This window comes from Glycine soja, chromosome 12 (assembly GCF_004193775.1).
Source record: "Glycine soja cultivar W05 chromosome 12, ASM419377v2, whole genome shotgun sequence".
Taxonomy (NCBI): Eukaryota; Viridiplantae; Streptophyta; class Magnoliopsida; order Fabales; family Fabaceae; genus Glycine; species Glycine soja.
Genome location: NC_041013.1, coordinates 10,601,495 through 10,611,644, shown reverse-complemented (window position 1 = coordinate 10,611,644; position 10,150 = coordinate 10,601,495). Strand labels below are relative to the sequence as shown.

The 10,150-nt window shown below is 31.1% G+C and overlaps 1 long non-coding RNA gene and 1 pseudogene across 1 annotated transcript; both read right to left on the bottom strand.

The window, feature by feature from the left end:
* Positions 1–3,348: 3,348 nt before the first annotated feature.
* Positions 3,349–5,044, bottom strand: LOC114378700 (annotated as a pseudogene).
* A 2,611-nt stretch (positions 5,045–7,655) lies between these two features.
* Positions 7,656–9,942, bottom strand: LOC114378338. The gene is made up of 4 exons (XR_003659301.1): positions 9,434–9,942; positions 9,093–9,177; positions 7,780–7,947; positions 7,656–7,707 (listed from the first exon to the last, which is right to left on the bottom strand). It is a non-coding gene; the product is annotated as an uncharacterized LOC114378338 (long non-coding RNA).
* Positions 9,943–10,150: the final 208 nt, after the last annotated feature.

Sequence of the window (10,150 nt, the reverse complement as noted above, 5' to 3'; positions counted from 1 at the left end):
CCTATATACACCAATTGTTTGATGCCAATTGTAACACCCTCTACCCTGACATACATATACTTAAGAAAAACATATAAAAATATGGAATTTAATTAAATCAATTTTATTCAAATCACTTAAATAAATTCACATAGGTAACAGGGTTACATTCACTTCACTGTTACCAAATAAAACTTATTATAAACATCTCCGGCTCAAAACAAGGTCGTCCAAAACTCCAAAGAATGAACTAAAAACTTAAGCATGTGAAACAAAAAGATACAAACTACATGTCCAGAACTTCATGCAATTAATACAGAATCTCATGTCCCAATGCCACATCCTATTAGACCATTGTGTTATAGCGTCCTTTAGCATGAGGTTCTCCATAGTCATCCACCTAATCATCTGCTCACATAAACACAAAGTTTGAGATCATCACAAGATTCAAACACAAAAAACACACAGGGAGTGAGTTATCACATTCCTAAATAATAGAGAGAAACGAGACAATATAGATATACATATCATATAAATGAAATACAACTTACTTTAACACAACTCACGTCATTTCATCACTTATTGCGTAACATCACATCTCAACACTACACGTCTCACACATTTTCACATCATTCACATACTCAAGATCAAAACACAATATCACTCAACCAATCAATATCGATCAATACACAAGTGTTATGCAACAAATATACTAAGACTCAATCCTATATGTAATGTGATATCATATCAATGAAAAACCTCGTCGAGCGCCCAAGAGTACATGACAGGACAAACTACACATTGGTAAGTGAAGTCACTTTCACTCGGTAAAACCATAGGAAGACCAGTCAGGGTTACTCTATTTTGCGAGAACGCTCAAACTATATGAGATCAACATAATCTTCAAGGAATATTCAAATCGAGTGTATTTACCCCCAAGGCCTACATTCTGAAGAGTTCGTCACGGCCTCTCCCTATTGATTCAACTCCAACCCAAAAAATATTTTAGCACACAGACTCTATCTATGAACTATACAAAACATACAACTCCTCAATTGTTCTCAAAATATTTTAACTCGTCGTGTCTTAAAGTGATTAAACTCGTCGAGTTCCCACAGTGAATCTCATCACAATACTCGTCGCGCATTAACTCATAGCTCTTAAAGGCTCTTACAGTCGTTTGATTGTACGGTTCATAGCTCACAACATCTCAATACATATGTGTGATCTCACAATTTAACACATACTCAACTTGTCACTTACACATAGTTCATCTCACTTCCATAATCCTAAGACAACATGTTATCATACCTCAGGCATTATATACATGTCTTACAATAATAATATTATTATGTTATGTTCATACAATTAAAACCCTCAAACAATTTCACATAACCATATAAAATCAAAGGAATCAAAATCATAGGTTAAAAACATGAAAACACCAAAAACACTCAATTTTATCAACCAATTCGCATCAAGGTATCAATTGGTCTGTCAAACACAACAATCTCATAATTATAATCATAAAGGGAGAATTACAATATAGTAAACATCTCAAAATAAATCCCAATTTGATCCTCTAAGGATCCCTACACATGTTCATTGTAACCTCAATTGCGATAAAACCATCCCTTACCTTTAAGCGGGTTCACGTGTGTAGTCCGACAGTGATAGTAACGTCTCTAGCAATTCCCTAAAATTCATCAAGCTTTTCATCTGTTTGCTCTGCTAGGGTTTCCAAGCGTTAGAGAGAAAGAGAAAAAAATGAAACCTCTATTTCACTATCTCCGTGTGAGGGACATTTCTCTCACCACAGACATTATTTTGCAAATCCCTATAGTGAGAATGTTCAAAAATGAGTTCCAAACTCGGTGTTCAAATTTCACGATGATGCAACGGTTAACGAGTCTGAGATCGTAGTTTTACTGAGACATGTTTGGGTGTATGCAGGAGAAAAAGAGCTACGTGCAAGGGACATTTCTCTCACCACAAACATTATTTCACAAATAGCAATGGTGGGGATGCGAGAAAATGAGTTTCAAACTTGGTGTTGAAATTTCACGATAATCCAACGGTTAACGAGTCTGTGATCGTAGTTTTATTGTGATAGGTTTAAGTGTATGCGGAAAAAAGAGTAGGTTATGAGAGAGGGGGAAGAGAAAACAAATTTGAGAGAAGAGATAGAGACGTATCATAAATGTAAAAACTGATCTAACATGTCTCTATTTATAACTAGGGTACTCTCGATCTATTATTTACTCTACTTTTTCTTTATTTTATTATTTTATAAAAGAGAATTCTATTTTGCTGTCTATCAAATGAATAAATAAAATATTATTTTTATTTTTTAAGAACATATATTTATTTTATTTACCTTAAAACCATTATTTTAATTAATAAAATTATTTCTCTTTATTTATTTAATTACAAAAATCTCATTATTTTCTTAAAACTTTATTTATTTTAAAATAAAATTCTTTTTAATTTATTTTACGAAAAAATGCGATGTTACAACAATGATTCAACACACATTATATTCAGAGATTTTTCTTTCAAAAGAAAAATAGTAATAACTAGAAAATTCATTTGCACGTTCATATAATAGTCGGGTTGTTTGTCTTAAACTTTTAGCTTAGGTTCATCATCCTCTTCCCATGATATCTACACGTTAAGCATGAAAATGTCCATAAAGCAACAATGAATAGGATTTAGAGACTTGACTAGTTAAGGCCTAAAATTTGATTAGTAGATTTTTGTTTGTCTGATTCATTCATTGCCCATTTTAATGGTATTTAGTGGTTTAGGTTTTGAAGTAATAGACCAAGGATGTTGTGGCACAGGAAATTTTGTAGTAAGCTTACTGTGCAACCGTTTCATCTTGCACATATGTTTAAACTACATATTCTAGGACAGTTTCCATTCGACACAAGAGGCCTATAATGTGCTTTGTTCTCTGGTGCTTGATAATAAAATCAAGGACTTCTAATACCAGTTTCATTGTAAACACTCAATAATAAATAAATATTATAAGAATAACATGTAATGCTCACGCAATATACTTAAAAATTATAAAATGATTTTTCAAACTGACATTGTGAATATTATTACTAATTTTTAGTTATTACCTATTTGACTATGATTTAACAACAGTTAAACTAATGCTTTCACTGGATCAATTACCTGTCCAATTTTAAAAGCATTGCTACATAGTTTCAACTTTTATTTGATATGTAACTGCATACACCCTTACAGAATATACCACTTCATGAAATGGAATTTTCAGAATTGTGCCTGTTTATTACAACGTTTGTCTAGTAGAATTTACCCAGACCTTAAAACAAACAAGCTTTCGATTGTAGAACAGAATCAGATACTTTGTTTGTCAAGGAACTCAATGATTTGCTGGTTCACCTTCTCTGGAATTTGTTCATGCACAAAATGGCTTCCTTCTGGAATATATACGGTTTCCAAGTCAGGAACAAAATTTGTCACTGCCCCATTTCGGATATAGTCCTCCATGCTTGGAAACATTAAGAAATAATCTTTCTCACCCATGATAAGAAGTGCAGGAACAGTAACTTTCACGTCACTTAAGCCAGTTTCCACCTTAGAAGTCCTGCATAAATAGTCCATATGACCATATATAATGTTATAGAAATCTGTAGTCTAAAGATTATTTATAAATAATAACATTTCTAATTTTAATTTCTAAGGAACTAGGAAAATGCCAGGTCTGTTTACTTGTAAGGAACCTGCAATGCATATCTAAATCCAGATTTTTCATATTATGATGCATAGGTTTCAGGGTCTTCCTCTGAGAACCATGGTGGTAGGGGAGTAGATGGGTCAAACAAGTCCATGATTTCTTGATCATCTGCTGCTATTGGAATCTCACTTCTAGAGAAGAGAGTGTAGATGTTTCTTATCATTGATTTCACAGGAAAGCGGTCAAAATCTGCTTCTACTCTGCCTGGTTCCCGAAAATTGTCAACATGGAAGGGGTATAAAAAATGTTTTCCACTGCCACCAATCAGAAATCATGTTTAGTATGACTTTTAAAATAGTTATGGCTTAATTGCATAATAATTATGTGATTTTAGTCTTTCAAATTTCAATTGTACCAATCATGTCCACATATGTAATTAAGCAATTTTAGTCTCTCAAGTTTCAATTGAGCCAATTAAGTTCTACTTATCACAATTGTACAATTTTAATCCTTTCGTTTAACAGACTGACATCATTCTTGTTAATATATATACACATATATATGATATAATATATATTCCTAGGGATTAAAATTACAAAATTGTGATTATGAGATTCAATTGTCACAATTAGAATTTAGAGGACTAAAATCACACATTTGTGATACTTAGGGATCCCATGTCCCCATTGGCACTATATATGTTCTCTGTTAAAATAACGATGAATTTAATATGTACTTTGTCCCCTCTTCTGTTTGGACCAAAGGTAGAGTTATTCGATGTGCAGTTGCAGATTTTAGTATATAATATACTTCTTTCACGAGCTGGACGTTTTAGAACCGGATATTACAACGTTTGTCAGATTAAGCAGCATATTGAAAGAGTCCTAAAGTGTTATTTTTCCACTAGTGTAAATTAGAAGTGCTACAATAGTTTATTATTGTGTTCTTCATTTTCTTCCACCATGGCTAAACTGTTAACCTGTATGAGTTTACTGCGATGATTTGGTAATGGTCAGCATAGGCAGGAATTCAAGTTGTGGAAAAAGATTTGAGTTGGGTTAATTTAAGTGCTGACACTTTTAGCGTCGATTAGGTAGCCAACACTATTAGTATTGGTCACATAGTAGATGACGCTATTAGCATCGGTTTAGCACCTACTAGTGTCATCAACTATTAGTATCCAGATCATTAATTTTGAGCAATCATGCTACTTCTGTAGAAGGTTCCCGGAAGATAATAACCATTTATTCTTGCTATGTCCGGTTTCTAACTCTGTTTGGTATTAAGTTTTCAAATGGCTTAGGTTCATCACCGTGTTACCACAACATATTACATAGCTGTATCAACAGGTGACATATTTCTTTAGAGGGTTCGAATGAGCAGATGGAGGTTGTTGTTTTGACATGTTACGGGTTGGTGTTTATGGAATTTGAGGAATAGAATAGCTTTTAGAGGAGGGTTTGTAGAAATTGGACAACTTTTATATTGTATTAAGGTCATTTCATGGCAATGGTTCTTGTATAGGAAAGGTCCAAAACCGGATATAGAATTCAGAGGATGGTGTATGAACCCAATTTAGTGTCTTTATTCCTAAAGTGGTTGGTGTTCATGGTGTTCATGGTGTCATGTGATTTTTTAGTAGAGGAGTCATATAGGAACTTTGTTAGCCTTCATTTTTTTAGCTTTCTTTTATGAAGGGGCATTCTTTTTTTTTCGGAAATTATCAAATGGAGGTGGATTTTAAAAAAATACCCGATCAAGGGTAAGTCATGGATGTCAAACACAACTTTGTGCATGAAGTTGAACATTATTTTACTGTTTCTGAAATTTACGTGAATTTGTTTATATATATATATATATATATATATATATATATATATATATATATATATATATATATATATATATATATATATATTCCTAAGCAAAGTCGTGAACATTGTTACGCTTTTTTTAAAAAAAAATACTATTTTTCTTACAATTTTTTTTATTGTGGAGGAGTTGTTTGGTTATTTTAAAATATTTTGTTTTAAAATTTTCTTTATGATGATATTTTTAATTTATATTAAAAAGTGGTGAATTTTTATTTTAATTTTAATATTATGAATTATTATTTATTTAAAAAATATTAACGTATTATGTTGTTTTGATTTTAAGAAGTTATTTTATTAGTAAATAATTTCTTATCCTTAATATTAAAATCAATTTATTAAATAAATTTAATAATTTAACTTTTATAATACTTATTTTAAAGACAGAATATAAATTTTACAAATATTAAACAAAAAAATTAAACTAAAACTTACGTCAAAATGAAAAGAAAAAGAGTAGAAAACACAAACGTAGTGGATACACTATTAAAAAATATGCTTTCTACATCGGTTATTTATGACTTTCAACATCGATTTTTGAATCGATGTTGAAAGTACCGACGTTGATAGTATTATCGTTAATATCGGTTTTTTAAAAACCGATGTTAACGTAAAATTACAAACATCGGTTATATAAATAACCGATGTTGCTAATATGAATTACACCCAAAAAATGTATATTAATGTTGAAAGTTAACATCGGTTTTTTAACATCGGTTTTTTAAAAAACTGATGTTAACGTTAGTTAACATCGGTTTTCTGTAAAAAAAACCGATGTTAACGAATTTGTTAATGTTGACAGTTAACATCGGTTGTTTGTAAAAAACCGATGTTAACGAATGTGTTACTATTGACATTTAACATCAGTTTTTTAAAAAATTGATGTTAACGTTAGTTAACATCAATTTTCTGTAAAAAAAAACCGATGTTAACGAATTTGTTAATGTTGACAGTTAACATCGGTTGTTTGTAAAAAACCGATGTTAACGAATGTGTTACTATTGACAGTTAACATCGGTTTTTTCAAAAAATCGATGTTAACTAACGTTAACATCGATTTTCTGTAAAAAAACCGATGTTAATGAATGTGCTATTATTGACAGTTAACATCGGTTTTCTGTTAAAAACCGATGTTAACGAATGTGTTCCTATTGACAGTTAACATCGGTTAAAAAAAACCGATGTTAACAAATGTGTTACTATTGACAGTTAACATCGGTTTTTTCAAAAAACCGATGTTAACTAACATTATAAAAAACCGATGTTGTTTTCAGGAATTTTTTTAAATAGTGTCTCTGTTTTTACAAAAAAAACCAAAATTTAACCTGTAAATTTAAAATCAGACCACACAACACACAACATATATCATTTGCATTCTGTTTTCAAATAGGTTTTAGCAAAAAACTAGCTATCAACAAAGGTTATTCAATGTTAAGATGAAAACAACAATTATAAAAAATGTAATGCAAAGTATGTAAACTAATTAAGTAACCTAAAGTTACATAGTTGCCTAACATCCTATGTTTGATTTCTAACTTTTAGATAATATTGTGCCCACTGGATGCGAAGCGCCTTGAATCTCTCTGCTTCCAATAGTCCAACTTCATTAAAATATTGCATGATCAAATAAAAAAATAAATTAATAATGTAATAACAATTATAAGAAAACCAACTTTGTTTGAAATAAACAATTACCGTCTCCCAATTATTCCTGAAAGATCTTAAGATTATCGTGAACATCCAATGCATCACGTAGTAGCCACATTCAGTGATTCCTTTTTGTCTATTACACTAAATACATAATGAAATTTGGATATTAATTAAACGTTAACTACAATTAGTGTACACACACATAAAATATATATAAGTAGAAATTTTATTTAAATCACGTACCTTAACAACAATCCACCTAGCAGCAGCCTTGGATTTCGGTTGTGGAGCATCATCAAGTCCTTTCAAAGCACTAGTGTTGAATATGAGGAACATTAAAATATTGATGTTGTTGAGTTATGCCAATGAAAATGTATTGAAAACAATACTGACCTGTTAATTATTCCCTTAAGGTAGTTGTCTGACCTGTTATGTAAAGAACAAAACCAGACAACTAGGTTTTCCTTAGGCAGAATGACGACCATTTGCTAGTGTCCGCTGCAGTAGAGACGAATATGGGTTATTGTAATAATATAGATTATTTAAATTCAATTATTGTGTTTGACTTACCCATTCAGGTAGGCTCCAAGGTAAGCATCTTGTTTTGAACTCTGTATCCAACTCTTGGTGTAACTTTCGGATTCAAATTGTGATTGCCCAGATCTCTGAATGGACTGTGGCTCGAGAAATCCATACACATCAGAATTCCCCGCTCGCACACTTGTCTCAGTCAGATGGCTGTGTTGTTAAGTCAAAGTTAATTATGTATGAATTTAAAACAATTACTTTGGTAATTAATAGTAATCTAAAATGACTGAATGAACACCTACATCAATCATCATTCCGAAAAAACAAATATCAATATGAATGCTACACTCAGAAGCAAAACTCTATAGTATCGACTCATGTAATTGCTACTCAAAGTTAGTTTAATTGTCACTCAGAGAAAAAATTCCCTCTCTATTTGAGTAGAAAGTGTTCCATCCAAATTGCCAATTATGACCACATTGAATGATGGAGATCCTATGCTATGAAGTATCATCAAAAAGTCACATTTGGTTGTATCACAATAATGCCACCTCCTGCAATCTCCCCATCCCCATCCAGGCTATTATTTCCAAATTCAAATGCCACTAACTTCACATGGAAAAATAGACACACAAAAAAAATTCTCCTTTTACCTCGTGTATATTAATTGCTTGATTGGCACTGCTTAATGACATTGACCTCCATATTTGTATCTAAAAAAATTATTATACATTTATTAAAGTTTTTAAGAAAGAGTTACTAAAAGAAAATAAAAAGCTTTTGAGGGAGGGGGCTAAAGCCCTGCTTGTCCCCTTTATCCGTCCCTGCCGGTGCTATGAATTTGTCAAGAAGCTATAAATTGCCTTAGGTTATATATAGGAAGGGAAGGTTTAAAATTATCCATTAATACAAATAGAAATTGAGTGCAATAAAAAAAACAAATAGAAAGTGAGTGTTACATTTGAAAAAAAAATAGAGTGTCTAAGACAATTCATATTCGATTTGGATTTCTAAATAAAATCCAAACCCAATAAAAAATTCATATTCAATACATGCATAAACATTTTTGGATGTTACCAGCCAGCATTCATTTGAAAATAGTATCTAAGACAATTACCATACAGGTGAAGAATGTTAATGCATAAAAAGTAATATATTACTATTATTAATTAAGAAACTTAATTAGATTATAAATAATTAATAAATGAATTAACAAATAAATATGAAATATATATATATATATATATATATATATATATATATATTTCTATAATTTTTGCATAGAAACTATTTTTATTTTGTAAAAATGAAACTAAACATCTTTATTAACTATAAAACTGGAGACAAACATTTACCTAACAAAAGAATGAGAGGCGTATATGGAAAAAGGGACAAGTGTGGTCCTTTGTCTCTTTCCTCCCCCAAATTATTTGAAGTAAGCTACAAAAGTAATAAAAATGGATTCTTAACATTAATCAAGTATAAACATAAACTCGAATAGCTCTGAAAGTAAGCTACAAAATAATAAATACGTGCAAGTAAATGATATTTACTTTTGCACGTATTTATTATTTTGTTTCAACTTGCATCATTGCACTTGAGCATATATATGATATGATTAACCCTTTGTTCTTGTATGGATACGAAATTCAGATTAATTAATCAGATATAGTTCTCAAATCTTGAATAGACTCACGCAGAGAGCACATGCTAATTAACTTTTTATTCTTGTCAGCGTTAGAGAATATAAATGGTAGCACGTGGCACGTTCCCAATTTCTTCCTGCATCAACATATAAACAAGTTAAGGGAGATCTAAAAAAATCACTATACTTTAATTTTCTTTTTCTTTTTTTGTACGCAAATTACGCGCGTGTTGATAGATTCATCATCATAGGAACAACCACATTAGACATTGATTAAAATAGAGTGCAATAAACTTTCAACATATTGTGAGTCGTACGTTACTTTGAGCACATAATTAGAATTGTCAATAGGCATATGCTTTATACAAGACTTGACCTTTTCATCTATTTTCTCATGTGAATGTTTTGCATTTACTTTTAATTTTTTTTATATAAATTTAGATTATATCTCACTTAATTAATGACGAAAAATAGATATATACATTGTTCACATGACACATTAGAATATCCATTCATGCTCAATAAGATCCCTACCATAGCGCGAAGTGCTGGGGTGAGATTACCTAACTAACTAGGTCCCTCCATGCTTCATGCAATCATTTCAAGCAGACTAAATAAGTGATTGATGATTAAGACATTCCATAAGCAATGGCTACCTTGCGAGCATAAGACACCATTGGTCAACAGTGGCTACTCTCGCCACTACTAGGGAATTAGACTAAAAGAAAATGGTCAACAGTTTTAAACCATCACACTGAAAACCAATTG